Below are 26,074 nucleotides of genomic sequence, written 5' to 3'. Positions count from 1 at the left end.
TGGACAGTGACCTGAGAGCAAGGGCGTCATCCCCTGATTCCAACAGAATCCTTAAGCAGTGGCTTACTGGGTGTGAACCAAGACCTAAGGGCTAGGATGTGGCCCACTGTCTCCAGCGGGGCTGGTGAGCAGAGGCTTACCAGGTGAGGACTGAGACCTGCGGGCGGAGTGCGGTACTCTGACTCCAACAGAGCCTGCAAACATAGGCTTGCCAGGCAGTGGACTGAAACTGGCAGGTGGGGACACAGTCCCCTGACTCCAATTTGTCTGGCAAGCAGAGGCTAGTTGTGTGTGGACTGAGACCAGAGGATGGAGCCATACCCTGACTCAAACAGAGCCTGCGAATAGAGGCTTGCCAGGCAGTGGACTGAGACTGGTGGGTGGGAGTGTGGCCCCTGGCTCCAGCTGGGCCTGTGAACAGAGAAGCAAACAACAGTGTGGACTGAGTCTGGCAGGCAGGAGTGTGGATTCCTGGCTATAATTGCGCTATTGGAGACCCTTGAATCCCTCTCTGTTGGAAAGGGTTTGCACTGCCTGAGACAATTTGGTTGGAACCTGTATCTGGGGCTGTCCACTCGGGGACATTCTGAGGTTGACCTTTGAGTTCTGTAGCAGAAAAGAACTGAAGGGTGGGGGTTGGGCACTGCAGCTGTTTGTATCTCTTCACGGTTGAGATTTAAACCTAATACTGTGATTTCTTAGGATAGGGTAGAGGTTGGCTCTCTTTGAATGGAGAAATCAAATAGCTTGAGCTATCTCACCAAGTAGGTCCTCAGAGTCTCTGGTTAAAACTCTGAAAGAGGCCTCTGTAAGGTTCTAGGAGATGAGCCACAATACAAAACCTAGCGCTTTGGTAAGGTGCTATCTCTACTACCTGGGAACCCTAATTCAATCTCACCCTACCAGTTCTAATAACCAAACGGTGGAAAATAAATATGGTGTGGACCCAACAGAAGAACTCTGGCAACATGAATAACCAGAGTAGATCACCCCCCACCAAGAAATGACAAAGGAGATATAACAAATGACAAGATATCATGTGCGTAAACATTTCAGCAATGTCAGAAATCGAATTTAGAATATGGATGGCAAATAAGATAAATAGAATGGAAGAAAAGATAGAAATTGAATTCCAAAGAGTAGTTCTAAAGTTGTCTCAAGAAATTAATGAATTCAAAGCCCAAGTCATCAAAGATATGGACATAATGAGAAGAGATAGCAGAGCTCAAGGAAATGAAAAAGTTAGTTGAGGAACTCCAAAATACAGTAGAATCCCTCAGTGATAGAGTTGACCAGGCAGAAGAAAGGATCTCCGAAACTGAAGACAAAGCTTTTGAATGTTCCCAAACACTCAAAGAGGCAGACAAATGAAGAGTAAAAACAGATCATTCCCTGAGAGAGTTGTGGAATCACTCCAAAAGATAAACATTCGTCCTATAGGAATTCCCGAAGAAGAGGAGGATCGTCCTAAAGGTACAGATGCTCTACTCCAAGAGATTTTGGAAAAGAATTTCCCAAGCATTGCAAGAGATACAGAACTTCAGATAGCAGACAGTTTCAAAACTCCAGCAAGACTCAATACAAATAAAGCATCTCTTAGACACATTGTGATTAAGTTTGCAAAAGTTGAGTCAAAGGAGAAAATTCTGCAAACAGCCAGACCTAAGAAAAGCATCACCTACAAAGGGAGAAATATCAGAATGAATGCAGATCTCTCAGCCAAAACGTTTCAAGCCAGAAGAAGATAGTCATCAACCTTCAGTCTCCTAAAACAAAACAACTTCCAGCCCAAGATTCTGTACCCCAGCTAAACTGAGTTTCATTTGTGATGGAGAAATCAAATACTTTAACGACATTGACATGTTGAAGAAATTTGCCATAACTAAACCAGCTCTCCAGGATATCCTCAAACCCATCTTCCACAATGACCAGTGCAATGCTCTACCTCCAAAGTAAACTCACTCAGAAATTTTTGAACAAAATCCAACAACCACAGTGATGAAAGGATTAAAAATGTCCACTAGACATCAAAGAATCATGACACCAAAAATACAACCAGGCTTATCAATTCTCTCAATTAATGTGAATGATTTAAATTGTCCTCTGAAAAGGCACAGGCTGGCTGACTGGATACATAAACTCAGACTAGATATCTTCTGTATACAAGAATCTCACCTTACCTTAAAGGATAAAAATAGACTCAGGGTGAAGGGATGGACACCTATAGTACAGGCAAATGGAAACCATAAAAAAGCAGGGTTTGCAATTTTAGTAGCAGATACAATTGGCATTAAACCAACAAAGATAAAGAAAGATAAGGAAGATCGCTACATATTTGTCAAGAGAAACACCCAACATGAAGAGATTTCAATAATAAACATTTATGTACCCTACCAGAATGCTCCTCAATTCATAAAGCAGATCTAATGGATATGAAAAACTTGATATCTTCCTGCACTATAATAGTTGGAGATTTTAACACCCCTTTGACAGTTTTGGATAGATCCTCTGAGAAGAAACTAAACAATGAAATATTACACTTAAACCTGACCCTAGAACAAATGGACTTTAAAGACCTCTAGAGAACATTTCACCCTAATAAAACTGAATATACATTCTTCTCATCAGCCCATGGATCATCCTCCAAAATACATCATATCCTAAGACACAAGTCTAACCTCAGCAAACTTAAAACTGTAGAAATTATTTCTAGTATCTTCTCAGACCAACATGGAATAAAAGTTGAACTCAAAAGCAATGGGAGTCTTCATATTCAAATGAAGTCATGGAAGCTAAGTAATCTTAGGCTGAATGATAGCTGGATCAAAGGCGAGATTAAGAATGAAATCACCACATTTTTGGAACAAAATGACAATGAAGACACAAATTACCAAAACATGTGGGATACTGCAAAGGCAGTCCTAAGAGGGAAATTTATACCATTGGAAGTCTCCATCAAGAAAACAGAAAGAGAGGAAGCCAACAATTTAATGGATTATCTCAAGCAACTGGAAAAGGAAGAATAGTGCAACCCTAAATGCAGGGGAAATAAAGAAATAACCAAAATTAGGGCAGAATTAAATGAAATTGAAAACAAAAGAATCATTCAGAAGATCAATGAAACAAAAAGTTGTTTTTTTGAAAAGATTAACAAAATTGATAAAGCTTTGGCCAAGCTAACCAGAAACAGAAAAGTAAAATCTCTAATATCGACTATCATAAAGGAGAAATAACAATAGAGATTTCAGAAATTCAAAAAATCCTCAATAATTACCACAAAAATCTCTATTCCCAGAACTATGAAATTCTGAAGGAAATGGACCAATACCTGGAAGCACACCACCTTCCTATACTCAACCAGAAAGAATTAGAAACCTTGAATAGACCTATATCAACCACAGAAACAGCATCAACGATATGAAATCTCCCTAAAAATAAAAGTCCAGGACCAAATGGCTTCACATCCAGATTCTATCAAACCTTTCAAGAGGAACTAATGCCTATGTTATACAACATTTTCCAAAGCATAGAAAAAGAAGGAATACTTCCCAACACATTCTATGAAGCAAATATCACCCTGATCCCCAAACAAGGAAAGGATCCAACAAAGAAAGAAAATGATAGACCTGTATCATTTAATATCGATGCAAAAATATTCAAAAAGATCTTAGCAAACAGAATTCAACAACACATCGAAAAAATTATACATCATGATCCAGTTGGTTTTATTACAGGGTTTCAGGGTTGGTTCAATATACGCAAATCTATAAATATCATATATCATCTCAATAAAATAAAAATCAAAGACCATATGATTCTCTCAATTGATGCAGAAAAGCCTTTGATCATATCCAGCATCCTTTCATGATCAGAATTCTTAAGAAAATAGGCATAGAAGGGACATTTCTTAAACTAATAGAGGCCATCTACAGCAAACCCACAGCCAAAATCATATCGAATGGTGTACAATTGAAAACATTTCCACTCAGATCAGAAACGAGGCAAGGATGCCCACTGTCTCCACTGCTATTCAACATAGTCATGGAAGTCTTAGCCATAGCAATCAGGCAAAAGAAGGTGATCAAGGGTATCCAAATAAGGTCAGAGGAGGTCAAACTCTCTCTCTTCACTGATGATATGATCCTATACCTAGAAAATCCCAGGGACTCAACTTCAAAACTCTTAGAACTGATCAAGGAATACAGCAGCGTCTCAGGATACAAAATCAATACTTACAAGTCAGTAGCTTTTATATATGCCAATAATAGTTAAGCTGAAAAAACAATCAAAGACTCTATTCCTTTTACAATAGTGCCCCAAAGATGAAATATTTGGGAATTTACCTAACAAAAGACATGAAAGACCTCTATAAGGAGAACTATGAAACTCTGAGAAAGGAAATAGCTGAAGATGTTAACAAATGGAAAAACATACCATGCTCATGGCTGGGAAGAATCAACATTGTTAAAATGTCCATACTACCCGAAACAATTTACAAATTTAATACAATCTCTGTTAAAGCACCATTGTCATACTGTAAAGAACTTGAAAAAATAGTACTTTGTTTTATATGGACTCAGAAAACACCTCAAATAGGAACTACATTACTCAGAAAGAACAAATCAGGAGGTATCACATTACCAGACTTCAGGCTATACTATAAATCTATAGTGATCAAAACAGCATGGTACTGGCACAAAAAAACAGAGCTGTAGATTTATAGAACAGAATAGAGAACCAAGAGGTGAACCCTGGTACTTATTGCCATTTGATCTTCGACAAGCCGATCAAAAATATTCAGTGGCAGAAAGGCTCCCTGTTTCACAAATGGTGCTGGGTGAGCTGGATGGCAACCTGCAGAAGACTGAAACTGGACCTAACCCGCTTCACCATTAACAAAAATTGATTCTCACTGTATAAAAGATTTAAACTTAAGACATGAAACTATAACAATACTAATAGAGAGTGCAAGGCAGAAGAAATTGGCCTGGGATAATATTTTATGAGGAGAACCAATCGGGGCAATTGAAGCAACACCAAAAATACATTACTGGGATCTGATCAAACTAAAAAGCTTTTGCACAGTCAAGAGCACAGTAAATAAAGCAGACAACCTTCAGAATGGGAGAAGAGTTTTGCAGGTCATGCTTCCGACAAAGGTTCTGATAACTAGAAACTACAGAGAACTCAAACTAATCAATAAGAAAAGAATAAATAACCCTATTTCTATGTGGGCAAGAGACTTGAACAGAAATGATTTAATAAAAAAAATAAAAAATAAAAGAAACTTCTATGATGAAGACAGGCGCATGTCCTACAAATACATGAAAAAAGGCTCATCATTCTTAATCATCAGAGAAATGCAAATCAAAAGCACTTTGATATATCATCTAACTCCAGTAAGATTAGCCCACATCACAAAATCCCAAAACTACAGATGTTGGCGAGCCTGCAGAGAGAAGGGAACGCTTTTACACTGCTCATGGGAATGTAAGCTTTCCTTTTCGGAAAGAAGTTTGGGGAACACTCAAGGAATGAAAAGTAGACCTACTGTTTGATCCTGCAATTCCTCTACTAGGTATATACCCAGATGACCAAAAATTATTTTAAAACAAAGACACTTGCACCAGAATGTTTATTGCAGCCCAATTCATAATAGCCAAGACATGGAAACAGCCCGAGTGCCCATTAATGGATTAACAAATTGTGGTATATGTACACCATGGAATACTACACAGCCACAAAAGGAGGAGACTTCACATCTTTTATGTTTACCTGGATGGAGGTGGAACATATTATTCTTAGTAAAGTATCTCGAGAATGGGGGGAAAAGTATCCAGTGTACTCAATACTACTATGAAATCAATATATTACTATGAAAACAATATATAACCACCTATACACTCATACAAATGGTAAAACATAACTATAGTCCAGAAAGTATAAGGGAAGAGGAGAGAGAGAGGAGGGGAGGGGGGATATGGCAGGAGGGAGGGTATTCGAGGGGACCTCACCTAATGTGCATGATGCAATGGTACATTTCAAAACTATTAAGAAATGAGTATAATTGTGATGGATGTGTTACTTAGTCCAATGTACGCATTTCACGTTGTATATCAAAGCAGTATCCTGAACCCCATAAATGCATCAATGTACAAAGTTATGATTTCATAAAAAATAATTTGAAAGAAAAAAAAGAACTCAAACAAGACCTTTCATTTGCTCCTGCAATCCCATTCTTAGGCATCTGTCCAAAACAAAACAAAAAAATTATCATAAGGGTATATTTACAATCGTCAAGATGGAGAAACAACCTAAATGCTCATCAACACATGAATGCATTACTGAAGTCTGGTATACATGTATCATGGAATAGTATGCAATTATAAAAAGATGGAGGACTTACACCTTTTGTATTAACCTGGATAGAGTTGAAATATTCTTCTTTAGTAGAGTATGGCAAGAATGGCAAACAAGTATCCAATGTACTCAATACTAATATGAAGCAGTAAATGAACTAATATACGGCCAAATAAGAGAAAAACTCAGGGGGAAGAGAGGGGAGAAAGGGGCAGATTGGTGTGTCCCCAGTGAATGGGCACAATCTAAGGGTACACGGCACACCTCCTGGGTGTAGGACACAACTACAACAGGGACTTTACCTAACAAATGCAAACGTTATAACTCAATTGTACCCTCCTATTAATCAGAAATAAAAGAAATAAAACTTAAAACCGATTCTGTTGAAACCATGTGAACTGCCATGAGCTAACAGACCCTGAACAAGGTTCCATGCGGAGCAGAGATGAGTGGGAGGGCCCAGACTCAAATTTGGGTTGTGGGGGGTTCGTGGAAGTGCCTCGGAACAAAGAAGCACGAGTCCCAGACTTAAGTCAACTTAGTGGGAACAAAACCCAAAATGGTCGGGTTTTCTTTGGCCAAACCATGGGACAAAGGTTTCTGTGTTTTCTACACAGATCTGCTACCCACCCTGCCTCTGGAGCCTTTCCTGCCTAAGCCTCTAGTTCTGACCTCACAAATGTCTGTGCAGGCTTGAAGGAGAGCGGCGAGCTCACAATGAGCAGCGGTCAGGACTGGCTGCAGAGGGAATGGACACATGGACCAGCCAATACAGGTGGCAGCAATGGCTGTTAGCTGCCCTCCAAGTTTCCACACTCCCCTCTTCCTTCAGGATAAAACTCCCACATTTTTAGGGTACTAAATTGCCCAGGGAAAACATCCATCACCACCTTCTCCTGCCTCTAGGTATGGATAATGGGCAAATTTCTGGGCAGTGAGATGTAGAGAGAAATTGTTCTAAGCTCCTGGCAGCTAATAACAGAAATCCAAGTGAGCTGAAAGGTGAGCCCTTTCCCTCTGAGACTATGTGGAAAGCAGATATGATAGCTGGAGCTTCAGCAAGCATTTTAGACCTTGATTCTCCTAAAGAATGTAAGCCACGTGATAGCATGATGCCATAGAAAGACAGAAGTCTAGATCCCTTACAAATAAGCAGCAGCCAAACTATCCCTGTATGAAACATCACACGTGACAGAGAAATAAACTTCTCTATTGGTTAAGGCCCTATCATCTTGGGTTTTGTTCCTAGGAAATAGACTTAACTCATCCTTGTATTTTTCCAATTAGGAAGCCACCATGGCAAGGGACACATCTACCTTTTTCTGACCCTTACATCCCAGATAGCAACAGCTCAAGCTTGGCCTCTGTAGCTCCAGCCCAGCAGCCAGGAAGGGGGCCCTGAAGACGCCCCCACACCCCCACACCCCCACCCAAGGTCCTGCTGAAAAGCTCCATCTCTATGAAGGTGTGGCGGGCTGTTGCCAAAGACGCCTGCTGGCCTAGATAGAATTTCTATCAAAATTTGTGGCCTAGCTCTTTCCACCTCTCAGTCTCTGCTGGAGTCTCAGGTCATGGGGAAAGGTTTTTGTGTTTTCAGCTCTGGGACATCTCCCGGCCTAGAAAAGAGACAGGGAGGTCTCACAAACACATGCTGCATAACTGGATGGCTGGGCAGGAGGAACAGGAGGAGCCTCTGCTCACAGCAGACACCTGCAAGGGGCTGCTAAGTTTGCTCTGGGGATCAGGAGGCCTTGGTTTCATTCCTGATGGGTGTCCCAGGACACATTGCCTCACTCATTCTCCCTAAACAAAACCACCCTTGCTTGGTCTCTGGTCTGTGTGAGGCACTAAGCCCATGTATACAGGTGCAGAGATGAAAGTTCCTAAGGTCACAGAGCTGGCCTCTAATGGGACAGAGGGAGAAACAAAGATCAAACACCAGGGGGACCAGGACTGCGTGACAGGAAATGTGAGGGCTGCCTGACCCAACTAGGAGTTTGGGGGCTCCCCCAGGAGCAGGAACTCCCACCAGCTCAGCCCTCTGGGACTCTTATGGACAAGGCAAGGTTCAGGCACAGGAAGAACAAGTCCATTCACCAGCCTGCTGTGCGGCAGTCCTTGGGAGAATCTCCCACAGCCACCATTGGAAGGAGGTCCAGGTCTTTGTGCTTATGTGATAGCTGGACCCTCACTGACCACTCACTACCTCCCCGGCCCTTTTCTACACCAACTCCATGTATTAGTTCAGTAATCCTCACCACAGCCTATGAGGTAGTTGGGGTCTCAGCCCCATTTTAGGGGACAGAGGGGCAGTGAGGCCCAGAGAAGGTAAATGAGCCACAGCACAGAGCTACTGTGTGTCAGACCCGGATGCAGCCTCAGGGCTGCTGTGCAGCAGAGCCCGTGTGCTCCAAACTGCACACGCCACGGCCACCTCCCTGCTCAGATGGGAAGAGGTATTCACAGACATCAGGCAAGGGGCAGAATCCTCCCAGACCCAGGTTTGTATAGACCTCAGGATCTAAGACACCAAAGGCCACTGTCCACTTCTGGAACTGTGTCAGGTTCTGCGGGTGACTGGAGTGGACCACAAGGGGCCCTCTCTCCTGACTCCTGTCGGAAACGTTTCAAAGCCTTTAAAGCCCACACTCCTGCCATGGTCAAGACAGCCTGGCAGGTTAGCGCCCTGCCTAGCCTGCCAGGCACTGTCTGTCCTATGTGAACACGCGGATGTCAGCAGCTGTTGTCCCCTGCGGGGGAACTCTGCCCCTTTACATCATTTCCTGCTTTCAGCCAGAAAGTCACAGGAAGAGGGAGGCATGGAAGAGCAAATGAATAATTCACACCAGGAAAGGAGTGGGCAGGGTAGGTGGGGGAGGGCCCCTGGCTCACCTGGAGGGGCAGATAGGCAGCTATGGTGATCCCGGCACTCAGGTGGCCACGGCTGTGCTGTAGCTCACCAGGAACATGTTGGATCTCTGGGCCTCAGCTCTCACCCTGAGGCCACTGCAGTGCAGTGCTTAGAGCCCAGTTGCAGCCTCCCTGCACCAAGGGGCGAACCACCTGGTCATCGTGAACTTGTCCTTTATGAACAAGGCACGACAGGCTGGGGGTCCCTCTTCTATCCTAGGCTTGATAGGCAGCCTGATGATTTTCACTTACAAATGTTTAATGTAAGTATACTTCACATGAATATACAACTTACATTTTTTTTTTCTTTTTTGACACATATCGAACACACCCTGTATCCCAGCACCCAGATCAGGACACAGATTCTCAGCACTCCAAAGTCACCTGGGGATACATGTGATGGCAAGCCTCTTCCCCAAAGGAAACCTCTACCTTGAGTTCTACCAGCACAAGCCCAATTTTGCTTGATGCTGCAGCTAAACTCACCCGTATCTGGCTTCCTCAGCTCCATCTCGTTCCCGAGCTTCCTCATCTGTCACTCATTGAACGTCCCCACGGACATTTCCATATTTTATGCCGCTGTGTGGATACAGGGCTGTAGACTCACCCATGCTACCGTGCACATTTCCGTTCCTTCCAGTCCGTGGCTCTGATCCACAGGGCTACTAAGACCATCTGGGCACCTTCCCTTCTGGGGGCACCCTTAGAAGTTTCTCTTGGGTGTGTCCTGAAAAGTGAGACTCCTCGGCCTTGGGACACACACACATTGATTTTGCCAAATAACTTTCTCAAAGTGGTTCCATCAATGAAAACTGCTACCAACAGTTGCCCTACATCCCTGCCTCTGTTTTCCATCAATATTTGGATTACATTTTGAAACCTTATTCATTTGGATTGTGATAAAATAACACCTTTTAAGTGTACAGTTCAGTGGTGTGACGTACATTCACACTGTGGTGCAACGGTCACCACCATTTATCTACACCACGATTCATTTTGTGGTATAGGGAAATAAACATCCACCCCCAATTCCCACCGCTCCTCCCCTCACAACCACCTTTCTAGTTCCTGTGTCCATGAAATTGACTCCTCTGGACACCTCATATCAGAGCAATTACACAATCTGTACATTTGAGACCGGCATAGCACAGTGTCCCTGAGGTACATCCAAGTGGTAGCATGTGTCAGAATCTCCCTCCATGGTAAGGTTGAATAACATTCCATTGTGTGTACGGACCACATTTGTTTTGTCCGCTCATCTTTCATGAACATTTGGGTTGCTTCCACCTGTCAGTGATTGTGCATAACGCTGCTAGGAACACGGGGGGACTAATATCACTTTGAGACTGTGCTTTCACATGAAATCCTGTTTGACTTTTTGAGGATCCACCATACGGTGGTTATGTGGTAAGGATATCTGAGCTAATGAATGAAGTGGGTGTGCCATCCTAAGGAGTGTTAGTGGATTTTCCTTGAGCTTTTGCTTTGCAGTGCTCTGATGATGAGCGGTGTTGAGCATCTTTTCACGAGCGTGTTGGGCATCTGCATATCACCTCTGGAGAAATGTCTCTCCAGGTCCTTTGGCTGTTGTTTAATTGGGTTATTTGTGTTATTGTTGTCAATGTATAGGCATTCTCTACAAATTCCAGACGTGAACCCCTAATCAGGTATATGAAGTGAAGGTATTTTCTCCCATTTCATAGGTTGCCTTTGATCTCTAGCAGCCTTTGACACTCAGGGATTTTAGATTATTTTTCTTCTTTTTCATTTTCAGACACAGTCTCACTTTGTCACCCTGGGTACAGTGCCATGGCATCCATAGCTCACTGCAACCTCTAACTCCTGGGCTCAAGCGATCCTCTCCCCTCAGTTCAGAAGTAGCTGGGACTACAGGCAAGAGCCACAGTGCCCAGCTACTTTTAGAGACAGGGTCTTTCTCTCACTTAGGCTGGTCTTGAACTCCTGTGCTCAAGCAATCCACCTACCCCAGCCTCCCAGAGTGGCAGAATTAGAGGGGTGAGCCTCTGCACCCACTGCAGCTTTTAGCTTTTGATGTGGTCCCGTTTACCTAGTGTCAATATGTAATCTGTGCTTTTGGTAGTATAGGCAAAATATCAATACCAAATCCATTGCCCTCAAGCTGTCCTCCTACGGTTTCGTCTGGGAGTTTCACAGTTATGGCCCTCAACATTTAAGACCTCAATTCACTACGTGTTATTTCTCGTGTATGGTGTCATGTCAGGATCCGTCTTCAGTCTCCTGTATGTGGACGTCCAGTGATCCCAGTACCATTCGCTGAAGAGACTGCTCTTTCCCCATGGGGTGCACATGGCACCCTTGTAAAATCATTTAAACCATCCAGGAGCAGGTTGATTTCTGGGCTCAGTGTTCTCTTCCATTGTTCTCTAAGTCTGCCCATGCCAGTACCACCCTGTTTTGAACTCAGGAGCTTGTAATGAGTTTTGAAAACAGGAAGTATAAGACCTCCAAGTTTTACTGTTCAAGATTGTTTGATTTGGGGTCCCTTGAATTTCCATATAGCTGAACCTTCCGAAGTTCGCTTTGGTTTTTACAGTACTTTTATGGAATCTTCAGTGTTTTCTTTTTTTTTTTTTTTTTTTGGTAGAGACAGAGTTTCACTTTATTGCCCTCCGTAGAGTGCCGAGGCATCACACAGCTCACAGTAACCTCCAACTCCTGGGCTTAGGCGATTCTCCTGCCTCAGCCTCCCTAGTAGCTGGGACTACAGGCAATCTTCAGTGTTTTCTACGTATGAGATCATGTCATTTGCAAACTGAACACTTTACACCTTCTTTCTCCATTTGAGTACCTTTTATTTCTTTCTGTTATCTAATTGTTCTTTCAGTTATTGGTGTCTCCAGATTACATGTGTCCAAAGCATCCACTCATAATTGTCTTAAATCTAGCACAAGACTCAAATAGTACTAGGCTTTATCGCCGTCCATGTATTTGCCTTCACCAGACATCTTTATTTCTTCATCAAGCTTTGAGTTCCTGTCTAGTGTCCTTTCTTTTCTACCAGAAGGACTCATTCTATTGGAGGGCAGAGCTGTTGGTGCTCACCTTTTGGATAGCTGACAAATGTCTTAATTCCTTCATTTTTGAAACACGGTTTCTTGGATGTTGGACTCTTGGTAGACAGACCGTTTTTCCCCCCATGACTTTGAATATTTCAACCCATTGACATCCGGACTCCAAGGTTTTTGATGACAAATCTTATGTCAATCATGTGGGAAAATGATGATGAGCGTCATCTTCCTAGCAGCTCACTAGAGACGTTATCGTGTATCACACACCCCAGAATATTTCTGTATAGTAGCATGCTGGCAGCTATTTGTAGCATCCTTCCAACACTAATTCAAATTTAAAGAAATAGAAATTGAATACCTCCCATATAGACACGATAAAGTCTCTAAACCCCTAAAGTTATTGTAGGTTTTCAAACTATAAGTGAGAAGGCCATGGAAACGTTGTACAGGTTTTAATTTCTAATAAATGAAATATCAATCTCTATAACCCATGTAAACAAGAAGCACTTGTTTCTCTTTCAAGAAGAAAATGCTTTTGCGCCCATATAAGGGAAAAATACCCCACCCTGTGTTATCCCCAGCCCTGATTGGTCCATTTCCCCCTGCCTCTGACCTCATAGAGAGCCATTGAGGCTGAAACCTATATAAGCCCCTGTCTGGGCCTGGGTCTTTGGTCGTTACAGCCCAGGAAGCTTCTTTCGGTGACCTGCGGACTTGACCTCAGATAGCGTGTTTCCTTGATCGTAGTTCTTGCAGTTATCCCAGTGAGTAGTTTAGCATAGTGTAGATAGCATTCGTAGCGTAGTGTTGTTTGTTTTGTTAGCATAAGGTCTCATATTATTTTTATCCTAGTTAGCTTTCATTACTAGCGTTAGCCTATTTAGTGCCCCAGTTAGTATAGTTTGTTAGTGTTTTTAGCATAGTGAGTATAGTTCTTCATTAGTTATTTAGTGTAGCTTATATAGCGTAGTGGTAGCATAGTCAGGCTCCCCATGGAGCCTGGGGCGTCCTCCGTGTCTCTGGACAAGGAGGTCCTCCAGGACTACGAGTTCTTAAGGACCCTTGGCCAGGGCAGCTTCGCTGAGGTGAAGCTGGCCCGGCACCGTGGAACTGGCACGGAGGTGGCGGTGAAGATCCTCAACAAACGCTTTATTGCTGGCCTCATGTCTGTGTCTTCCGAGATTGAGATCATGCAGAGACTGGAGCATCCCCACATCCTCAAACTGCTCGAGGTCGTAGAGGGTGAGGAAAATATCTACCTCATAATGGAACATGCGGGTGGTGGTGACCTGTGTGACAGAATAATGACATCTGGTCAGATGGAGGAGGGGCAGGCCCGAGCCATATTCTTGCAGCTACTGAAAGCCATGGAGTACCTTCACCAAGAGGGCATCGTGCACAGGGACTTGAAGCTTGAGAACGTTTTATTAGATTCTCAAAACAACGTCAAACTGGCTGACTTCGGCAGTGCTGCAACCTTCAGCGAAGGTAAGACCTTCACAGACTTATGTGGGACCCCCATGTATTTGGCCCCGGAAGTTTTCCTTCAGAACTACAAGGGACCAGAGGCAGATATCTGGAGCCTTGGGGTCATCCTCTATTCAATGGCATCTGGGCTCTTCCCATTTAAAGGACGGGACCTCGATGAACTGCAAATGGCGATCTTAAGAGGCACCTATAGAACACCTGCTTTCATTACCCACCAATTAAAATCCTTTATCCAAAGTATCCTAACCCTTGACCCCAGCAAGAGACCCACCCTCCACCAGATGATGGAAGACCCCTGGATCCAGTCTCGGAGAGACAGCATGAGGTCACGCAGGGCAGCTACAGACATGCCAGCAGAGGTAGCCACCCCACTGGAGGACTTCACCCCACTGGAGGCCTTCACTCCACTGGAGGCCTTCACCCCACTGGAGGCCTTCGCTCCACCAGAGACTGCCACCCCACCGGAGACCACCACCTCACCGGAGGCGGCCACCACACCAGAGACTGCCAGCCCCCTGGAGGCTGCCACACTACCTGAGGCCACCACCCCACTGGAGGCTTCCACCCCACCCGATGCCACAACCCCACAGGAGGCTGCCACCCCACAGGAGGCTTCCACCCCATTGGAGGGCTCCATCCCCTCGGTGGCTACCATCCCAGAGGAGGCCGCCACTCCACTGGAGGCCTCTATGCCATCGGTGGCCACCACCTCACCAGAGGCCACACCACCGGAGGCCGCCATCCCACCGGAGGCCTCCATCACATCGGTGGCCACCAACCCACAGGAGGACACCACCCCACCGGAGGCCTCCACCCCTTTGGTGGACACCACATCACCGGAGGCCGCCACCAGACCGGAAGCCTCCATCTCATCGGTGGCCACCACCCCACCAGATGACACCACCCCATCGGAGGCCTCCATCACATCGGTGGCCACCACCCCACAGGAGGACAACACCCCACCGGAGGCCTCCATCCCATCGGTGGCCACCACATCACCGGAGACCTCCACCCCACCAGAGGCCTCCACCCCACCAGAGGCCTCCACCCCACCAGAGGCCTCCATCCCATCAGTGGCCACCACCCCACAGGAGGCTGCCACTCCACTGGAGGCTTCTATCCCATCAGTGGACACCACCTCCCCGGAGGCCTCCATTCCATTGGTGAACTCCACCGCACAGGAGGCTACCACCCCACCAGAGGGGGAAACCCTACCCGAGGCCACCAAGTTACCTGAGGTCGCCACCCCACTGGAGGCTGCCCCTCCACCGGAGACCACCACTCCCTCAGAGGCTGCCATGCCATGGGAGACCACCACCCCACCGGAGGCTGCCACGCCATGGGAGATCATCACCCCACCGGAGGGGGACACACCACCAGAGACCTCCTCCCCACTTGTTCCCAGTCCCAGTTCTGCCCCCCAGCCATGCCCCGTGTCCTCTCCCTCCAGCACCAGCCGCCTTACTGGAGGCCCAACTGGAGACACAGGACCTGAGGAAAGTCCCAGATGGGACTACTCTCCTCCAGCTGGACAGGTAGTGGAGGACGAACCCACTGAAGTGGACCAGGGCCGGCGGGGGTGCGCAAGGAGGATTGCGAACTTCTTTCGCAGAATGTTCTGCCTCCCGCCGGCCCAAAAGAACCGCCGCAGGAACAAGGTGGTGCCTGCGACCAGCCATCGGACTTGAGGCCCAGACCAGGAGGCGAGTGTGGGGAGGCCAAGCCCCGCTTCCTCCTTTTATTTCTTACTGGATTTTCAATAAAGAGGTTGAAATCGTATCTTTTACTGCGTGTACATGTATGGGGAAGAAGGTGAAGTTCAGGTGTGTGTGGAAAGCTAACACCCTCATCCCCTCAGGCAGATGCAGCATGGTGTCACTGATGTGTTGCCGCTGAAAAGCTGACCTCATAGAACGTTTGTGACACGGGGGTGGGAGGTACAGGGAGGGATTGGGGTGGGGGGTGTCTGTCGCAGAGAACAAAGTGTCAGACAGGATGAAGAAACCGTGATATCCGTTGCACAGCAGGGTGACCAGGTTAAGGAGAATGTAGGACACATTTCAAAAGACCTGAGAGTCCACTTCAAATGTCTCCTTGGAAAGCAAGAAGGCCCTGAGCTCCCGGGATCCTGAAACACGGTGTGGGAGGTCGGTCAGGCCAGGACTCCCAGCTGGGGTGGGGAGCCAGACAAGCAGCCTGAGGCCTGCAGAGGCCTCGTGGCCACAGTGGAGCCAGCTGAAGCATGGCCTGGACTCTCCCACTCGCTAGAACAACCGTTGAGCTCGGACTGTGACTCCTGGGCACTTGTCCCCTCACTGCCCTTCTCTGTCTTTTCTTCCATGGTTGTGGCTGGTGGGGCAAGAGGGTTCCTAGTCATCACACTCGTGTTTCTTTCAGAACAGTATAAAAACATCTCACTCCAGAAAGCTGAGGCATGGGAATTTTGCTGTTTTGGGTCCTCCCTGCACAGCTGTTGTGGTGCACACCTGGTGCAGGCAGCCTGCAGCACAGTAATATTTGGAGTTAATGAGAAACACTCAATGGAAAGGGGCCGTGAGGGAACTATCAAGGTCACCCAACGGCAACACAGGAATCTCTGGGCCGTGTGCAGGACAGAGAGGCACACACCTTACATGGCCTCCTCACACTGAAGGGAGTCAGTGACCTGGCTGGAGTCCTCAAGGTGCCCTAGGGGACCACTTGTCCCACTATGTTTTCTGACTGAATAGTGTATTACTGACACTTTCCTCTGTGATCTTCTCTCCTTTTCATAACAGTAGCACAGGTGGGTCCCTCTAAGAGGCCTGAGCCATGTGTGGGCCTTTGGTTCTCCCCCTCCCCCCAAAACCGTTCCTCTGTCCTTTCTTTGCAAAAACACATTTCTACATGGATAGCCCTTTTTTGTCTGTTACCTCTTTTTGTCTTTTTTTTTTTTCAAATCCATACATTGAATCTACTTTAAAAAATTGTCTAGGGGGAGAGACAAGATGGTGGACTGAAGCCAGCTTTCCACAGAGGCTCCCATCCAGAAGGAGAGTTAAGGGACAAAAATTTAGTAAGTATCCTGTTGGATTTGAGCTGCACCAAGAGAGAAGGTTGAAGAACACACATCAACACCACTGAGGCAAGCTGTGATCACAAGGACGCAAACAAAAGTTACAAAATCCATCACCAAGAGGACGGGAGTCCCCCTCCCCCATGAGACCAATTCAAGAGCCCCACAATTAAACGAATGGGCAGAAATTAAAGGCCCTCCCACTACACTCCATGGGAGAGACTTTCTAAAAACTGGACCTACCTCCCCTACTAGGGTGCCATGGCATTCTCCTGCCAGGCATTAAACTGTATAAAACTTTAAATATCCTTTGCCGGCAACCCTGAACCCCCAACACTCCCCTCCTACTCACACTGAGGTCTGGAGGCCTGTCCCCCAGGAGTTCGGATTCTTGGGTGATTTCTCAAGGGGAGTGGACAGTCCCCGAGCTGCAATTGGTCAGCACTGACTCGGAGGCATGCGAGTGAGGAGAGGGCACCCAGCTAAGGGGGAGTCACGCCTCGGCAGCACTTCCCTGCGGTGCGGTACAGCAGCCCTCCCTGGGCAACAATACAGCCAGGCATAAAACTGAATGTAACTCTAGCTTCCCCGCTGAGCTCCCAGCACTCCCCCCCACTCTCACTCAGGGTCTGGGGACCTGTCCCCCAGAAGTTCAGATTCTTGGGTGATTTCTTGAGGGGAGTACACAGTGCCTGAACTGCGACTGGTCAGCACTGACTCTGAGACACGCGAGCAAGGAGAGGGCACTCGGGTGAGGGGGAGTCAGGCCTTGGCGGCACTTCCGTGCTGTGTGGTGCAGCAGCCCTCCCCGGGCAACAATACGGCCAGGCATAAAACTGAGTAAAACTGTAGCTTCTCCGTTTCCAGTGCTGAGCTCCCAGCACTCCCCCCAACTCTCACTCGGGGGTCTGGGGGCCTGCCCCCAGGAGTCCGGATTCCTGGGAGATCTCTCGAGGGGTGTGGACAGAGAATAAACTGCGGCCGGACAGTGCTGACTCTGGGGTGCGAGACAGAGGAGAAAAGGGTCAGCTGGGTGCCCACACCAGAGTGGCAGTTCCTGGAGGCAAATCAACAGTCTTTTTTTCTTTAACAGCAAAACGGTTCACTTCTGGATATTCTGAAGCCACACCCCATCTCCCTGGGCAACCAGAGGAGGCCACCAGTGAGCAAAGGATTTGCCTGACGCTGCTCACAAACCCGAGAAGCTTCCAGGGCAGGGCGGACTCAGAGAGGTAATAGGACACAAACCTCCAGCAGCAAAGTTGTTTGAACTCAGAACAGTCCGTCTTCTGCAGGCAATTTTAGCAGAAACAGAGACAGAATACCACAAAGTTGTCTGTTCTGTTCTATTAGCAACATCAATCAGGGACGGGGCTAAGCCTGAGTGAACACCTCCCCACCACCACCTGCATCAAGCACTCAAAGATGTCAGGCCCCATCTCATCCTGCTAGATAGCAGCAGACTGCAGGGGCCTGGCAGATTTCCTTGCAATTCAGGCAGGTGCAAAACCCTGGAGTATCTGTTCACTACAGGCAACTGGGTTAGCCATCTGCAGAGATACCAGTGGCTGGGTCCGATGGAGGGGTAAAGTGGAAGGAGACATCAACCTTCCCAGACTGATCTATTTGCTAGGTGGCTCGTCCTGACTCCACACAGCACTGGAGTAAGCCATATCAGAGTAGTCACCAGACCCCTGTGATCCAGTTCCCAGAGACCTCTTGAACTCTCCCACCCGAGACAGGTGCCGATTGAGACAATCAATTTGGACCTGTTGAACTGAACTAATAGACTGAGGACTTTTCAGGCGGTGCCCTGGATATGCGGTTGTAGGAAGGTTTGATTTTCCTTTTCCAATTGGTGCCAGAGGTGGGCAGGTGGGATGACTTAATTGCTGGTTTTTCCACACAGCTGAGACTTCAAGCCAGAGTAAATGTTACAATAGGATCGAACAGAAACCAGCTGAAAACAAGACAGAACCACTTTGCCCCACCACACAAGACAGGGCCCCAGTTTCTCAGGCCACAACACTGTACGGGCCCTCGATAAAGCCCAGGGGAAAAATCAAAGCGAGTAAAATAACCATGGGGTGGAATCAGTGGAAAAACTCTGGTAACATGAATAACCAGAATAGATCAAACCCCCCCACCACCCAAGAAAAGATACAGCAGATGTAATTGAAGATCCCATTCATAAACAACTGGCTGAGATATCAGAAATCAAATTCAGAATTTGGATTGCAGACAAGATTAATAAAATGGAATTAGGAATTCGAGGAGAAATTCAAAAGTTGTCTCAAGAATTTAACGAATTTAAAGACAAAACAACCAAAGACTTAGACACACTGAAGCAAGAATTTACAGCCCTCAAAGATATGAAAAATACAGTAGAATACCTCAGCAACAGAATGGAGCAAGCAGAAGAAAGGATTTCTGACATTGAAGATAAAGTCTTCGAACGCTCCCAATCTCTCACAGGGGAAGAGAAATGGAGAGCAAAAACGGATCATTCACTCAGAGAACTCTGGGATAATTTGAAGAAAATCAATATACAAATAATTGGGATTTCTGAGAATGATGACGTGGCCTTGATGGGCACAGAGGCCCTTCTGCATGAAATTATGAAAGAAAATTTTCCAGACATGCCTAGAGAATCTGAAATTCAGATAGCAGACAGCTTCAGAACCCCAGCACGATTCAACCCCAATAAGTCATCCCCCAGGCATATCATAATTAGCTTCACTAAAGTTAATATGAAAGAGAAGATTCTCAAAGCAGCCCAGCGAAAGAAAACCATTACGTACAAAGGAAAGAATATTAGAATAACTGCAGATCTCTCTGCTGAAACTTTTCAAGCCAGAAGAGGGTGGTCATCGACTTTTAACCTTCTAAAGCAAAATAACTTTCAACCCAGGATCTTGTATCCAGCTAAACTGAGTTTCATTTATGATGGAGAAATTAAATACTTCAATGACATTCATATGTTGAAAAAATTTGCCATAAGTAAACCAGCTCTTCAGGATATTCTCAGACCTATCCTCCACAATGACCAACCCAATCCTATACCACAAAAGTAAACTCACTCAGAAACTTCGGATCAAACTCCAACTTCCACACTGGCGAAAGGATTAAAAATGTCCACTGGACCTTTGAAAAACTCGATACCCAAAATTCCACCAGACTTATCAATACTCTCCATTAATGTGAACAGCTTAAACTGTCCTCTAAAGAGGCATAGGTTAGCTGACTGGATACAAAAACTGAAGCCAGATATTTGTTGCATACAAGAGTCACATCTTAACTTAAAAGACAAATACAGACTCAGGATGAAAGGATGGTCATCCATATTTCAGGCAAATGGTAATCAGAAAAAAGCAGGTGTTGCAATTTTATTTGCAGATACAGTAGGCTTTAAACCAACAAAAGGAAGGAAGGACAAGAATGGTCACTTCATATTTGTTAAGGGTAATACTCAATATGATGAGATCTCAATTATTAATATCTATGCACTCAACCAGAATGCACCTCAATTTATAAGAGAAACTCTAACAGACATGAGTAACTTGATTTCCTCCAGCTCCATAATAGTCGGAGATTTCAACACTCCTTTGGCAGTGTTGGCTCGATCCTCCAGCAAGAAGCTGAGCAAAGAAATCTTAGATTTAAACCTAACCATCCAATATTTAGATTTAGCAGACATCTACAGAACATTTCATCCCAACAAAACTGAATACACGGGGCGGCGCCTGTGGCTCAGTGAGTGGGGCGCCGGCCCCATATGCCGAGGGTGGCGGGTTCAAGCCCAGCCCCAGCCAAACTGCGGCAAAGAAATAGCCGGGCGTTGTGGCGGGCGCCTGTAGTCCCAGCTGCTCGGGAGGCTGAGGCAAGAGAATCGCGTAGGCCCAAGAGTTGGAGGTTGCTGTGAGCCGTGTGACGCCATGGCACTCTACCGAGGGTGGTACAGTGAGACTCTGTCTCTACAAAAAAAAAACAAAAAAAAACTGAATACACATACTTCTCATCAGCCCATGGAACTTACTCCAAAATTGACCACATTTTAGGTCACAAGTCTAACCTCAGTAAATTTAAAGGAATAGAAATTATTCCTTGCATCTTCTCGGACCATCATGGAATAAAACTTGAATTGAGTAACAACAGGAATCTGCATACTCATACAGAAATATGGAAGTTAATTAACCTTATGCTGAATGATAGCTGGGTCAGAGATGAGATTAAGAAAGAAATCGCCGTGGCGGGTGCCTGTAGTCCCAGCTGCTCGGGAGGCTGAGGCAAGAGAATCGCTTAAGCCCAGGAGTTGGAGGTTGCTGTGAGCTGTGTGAGGCCACGGCACTCTACCGAGGGCCATAAAGTGAGACTCTGTCTCTACAAAAAAAAAAAAAAAAGAAAGAAATCGCCATTTTTTTGGAACAAAATGACAATGAAGACACAAACTAACAGAACCTCTGGGACGCCACAAAGGCAGTTCTAAGAGGGAAATTTATAGCACTGCAAGCCTTCCTCAAGAGAACGGAAAGAGAGGAAGTTAACAACTTAATGGGACATCTCAAGCAACTGGAAAAGGAAGAACATTCCAACCCCAAACCCAGTAGAAGAAAAGAAATAACCAAAATTAGAGCAGAATTAAATGAAATTGAAAACAAAAGAATAATACAACAGATCAATAAATCAAAAAGCTGGTTTTTTGAAAAGGTCAATAAAATAGATAAACCTCTGGCCAACATAATCAGAAAAAAAGAGTAAAATCTCTAATCTCATCAATCAGAAACAACAAAGACGAAATAACAACAGACTCATCAGAAATCCAAAAAATCCTTAATGAATATTACAAGAAACTTTATTCTGAGAAATATGAAAATCTGAGGGAAATTGACCGATACTTGGAAGCATGTCACCTTCCAAGACTTGGCCAGAATCAAGTGGAAATACTGAACAGGCCCATATCAAGTTCAGAAATAGCATCAACTATACAAAACCTCTGTAAAAAGAAAAGCCCGAGACCAGATGGTTTCACGTCAGAATTCTACCAAACCTTTAAAGAGGAATTAGTACCTATATTACTCAACCTGTTCCAAAAGGTAGAAGAAGAAGGAAGACTACCCAACACATTCTATGAAGCAAACATCACCCTGATCCCCAAACCAGGAAAAGACCCAACAAGAAAAGAAAATTATAGACCAATATCACTAATGAATATAGGTGCAAAAATATTCAACAACATCCTAACTAACAGAATCCAGCAACACATCAAACAAATTATACACCATGACCAAGTTGGTTTTATCCCAGGGTCTCAAGGCTGGTTCAATATACGTAAATCTATAAATGTAATTCAGCACATAAACAAATTAAAAAACAAAGACCATATGATTCTCTCAATCGATGCAGAAAAAGCTTTTGATAATATCCAGCATCCCTTCATGATCAGAACACTCAAGAAAATTGGTCTAGAAGGGACTTTTCTTAAACTGATAGAGGCCATCTACAGCAAACCCACAGCCAATAAATATCATATTGAATGATTAAATTGGAATCATTTCCACACAGATCAGGAACCAGACAAGGCTGCCCATTGTCTCCATTGCTTTCTAACATTGTAATGGAAGTTTTAGCCACTGCAATTAGGGAAGAAAAGGCGATCAAGGGTATCCATATAGGGTCAGAAGAGATCAAACTTTTGCTCTTCGCAGATGATATGATTATGTATCTGGAAAACACTAGGGACTCTACTACAAAACTCCTAGAAGTGATCAAGGAATACAGCAGTGTCTCAGGTTACAAAATCAACATCCATAAATCGGTAGCCTTTATATACACCGACAATAGTCAAGTTGAAAAAGCAGTTAAGGACTCTATCCCATTCACAGTAGTGCCAAAGAAGATGAAATATTTGGGAATTTACCTAACAAAAGATGTGAAAGATCTCTATAAAGAGAACTATGAAACTCTAAGAAAAGAAATAGCTGAAAATGTTAACAAATGGAAAAACATACCATGCTCATGGCTGGGAAGAATCAACATTATTAAAATGTCCATACTACCCAAAGCAATATATAATTTCAACGCACTCCCTATTAAAGCTCTGCTGTCAAACTTTAAAGATCTTGAAAAAACAATACTTCGTTTTATATGGAATCAGAAAAAACCTCAAATAGCCAAGACATTACTCAGAAATAAAAACAAAACAGGAGGAATCACACTACCAGACCTCAGACTTTACTACAAATCGATAGTGATCAAAACAGCATGGTATTGGCACAAAAACAGAGAAGTAGATATCTGGAACAGAATAGAGAAGCAAGGGATGAATCCAGCTACTTACCGTTATTTGATCTTTGACAAGCCAATTAAAAACATTCAGTGCGGAAAAGATTCCCTATTTAACAAATGGTGCTGGGTGAACTGGCTGGCAACCTGCAGAAGACTGAAATTGGACCCACACCTTTCACCATTAACTAAGATAGACTCTCATTGGATTAAAGATTTAAACGTAAGACATGAAACTATAATACTAGAGGAGAGTGCGGGGAAAACCCTTGAAGAAAGCGGTCTGGGCGAGTATTTTATGAGGAGGACCCCTGGGCAATTGAAGCAGCTTCAAAAATACACTACTGGGACTTGATCAAACTAAAAAGCTTCTGCACAGCCAAGAACACAGTAAGTAAAGCAAGCAAACAGCCCTCAGAATGGGAGAAGATATTTGCAGGTTATATCTCTGACAAAGGTTTAATAACCAGAATCCACAGAGAACTCAAACGCATCAGCAAGAAAAAAACAAGGGATCCCATCGCGGGCTGGGCAAGGGATTTGAAGAGAAACTTCTCTGAAGACAGGCGCGTGGCCTTCAGACATATGAAAAAATGCTCATCATCTTTAATCATCAGAGAAATGCAAATCAAAACTACTTTGAGATATCATCTAACTCCAGTGAGACTAGCCTATATCACAAAATCCCAAGACCAGAGATGTTGGCATGGACGTGGAGAAAAGGGAACACTTCTGCACTGCTGGTGGGAATGCAAATTAATACATTCCTTTTGGAAAGATATATGGAGAACACTCAGAGATCTAAAAATAGATCTGCCATTCAATCCTGTAATTCCTCTGCTGGGCATATACCCAGAAGACCAAAAAGCACAACATAACAAAGATATTTGTACCAGAATGTTTATTGCAGCCCAATTCATAATTGCTAAGTCATGGAAGAAGCCCAACTGCCCATCGATCCACAAATGGATTAATAAATTGTGGTATATGTACACCATGGAATATTATGCAGCCTTAAAGAAAGATGGAGACTTTACCTCTTTCATGTTTACATGGATGGAGCTGGAACATATTCTTCTTAGTAAAGTATCTCAAGAATGGAAGAAAAAGTACCCAATGTACCCAGCCCCACTATGAAACTAATTTGGGGCTTTCACATGAAAGCTATAACCCAGTTATAACCTAACAATAGGGGGAAGTGGGAAAGGGAGGGGAGGGAGGGGAGTGATGGGTAGAGGGAGGAGGATTGGTGGGATTATACCTGTGGTGCATCTTACAGGGGTATTTGTGAAACTTGATAAATGTAGAATGTAAATGTCTTGGCATAGTAACTGAGATAATGCCAGGAAGGCTATGTTAACCATTGTGATGAAACATTATTCTTAGTAAAGCATCACAAGAATGGAGAAGCATGAATCCTATGTACTCAATTTTGATATAAGGACAATTAATGACAATTAAGGTTATGGGGGGGAGCAGAAAGAGGGAAGGAGGGAGGGGGGTGGGGCTTTGGTGTGTGTCACACTTTATGGGGGCAAGACATGATTGCAAGAGGGACTTTACCTAACAATTGCAATCAGTGTAACCTGGCTTACTGTACCCTCAATGAATCCCCAACAATAAAAAAAAATAAAAATAAATAAAAATAACATTAAAAAAAAAGAAAATGTGTCAAATGGTCTATGAATCGAGTATGTGATGCCCCATGATCATATCAATGTACACAGTTATGATTTAATAAAAAATAAAAAAGTTAAAAAAATTAAAAAAAATTGTCTAACTTATTTCTTTTATTAAGTCTTTTGTACATAGATCATAAATACATTTATGCCATTTTCAATGTGTTCATTCTTTGTACAAATTGGAGTGCTAACATCATACTAATCAGCATAGCTTTCACATCATTTACCCAATTATAGCATTAGGATATTTGTGTTCTACTCATGATAGTTCCAATTTGTACTTGCAAAGTGCTCCATAGGTGTGTACTATCCCTCCCACTCTGTCCCCTCCCATCTCCCTCCCCTTCCCTCCTTCATCCTAGGCTAAAGTTGTGTTTCATTTTTCATATGCAAGTGTGAGTGATTATAAATTGGTTTCACAGTAGTACTGAGTACATTGGATACTTTTTTCCATTCCTGATTTACTTTACTAAGAAGAATATTTTCCAGCTCCATCCATGTAAACATAAAAGAGGTAAAGTCCCCATTTTTTTTTTTACTGCTGCATAGTATTCCATGGTATACATATACCACAATTTATTAATCCATTCATGGGTTGATGGGCACTTGGGCTTCTTCCTTGACTAAATTCCGTGAATTGAGCTGCAATGAACAATCTGGTGCAAATATCTTTATTGCCGAATGATTTTTGGTCCTTTGGATATATACCTAGAAGAGGAATCGCAGGATCAAAAATGGCAGGTCTACATTTAGATCCCCGAGTGTTCTCTGAGGGAAATGGACCAATACCTGGAGGCACACCACCTTCCTAGACCCAAGCAGAAAGAATTAGAAATCTTGACCTATATCAATCTCTGAAATAGCATCAACAATATGAAATCTCCCCCAAAAAGATAAGTCCAGGACCAGATGGCTTCACATCTGAATTCTAACAAACCTTTCAAGAGGAACTAGTACCTATTTTATATCACCTCCTCCAAAGATGAAAAAGAAGGATTACTTCCCAGCAAATTCTGTGAAGCAAATATCACCCTGATCCCCAAACCAGGAAAGGATCCAACAAAGAAGGAGAGTTATAGACCAATATCATTAATGAATATTGATGCTAAAATATTCAATTAGATCTTAGCAAATGGAATTTAACAATACATCAGAAAAATTATGATCAAGTTGGTTTTATCCCAGTGTTTCAATGTTGGTTCAACATACATCAATCTATAAACATAATACATCACATCAATAAAATA

Source organism: Nycticebus coucang, chromosome 8, assembly GCF_027406575.1.
Source record: "Nycticebus coucang isolate mNycCou1 chromosome 8, mNycCou1.pri, whole genome shotgun sequence".
Classification (NCBI taxonomy): Eukaryota; Metazoa; Chordata; class Mammalia; order Primates; family Lorisidae; genus Nycticebus; species Nycticebus coucang.
This window is presented reverse-complemented; position numbering follows the sequence as displayed.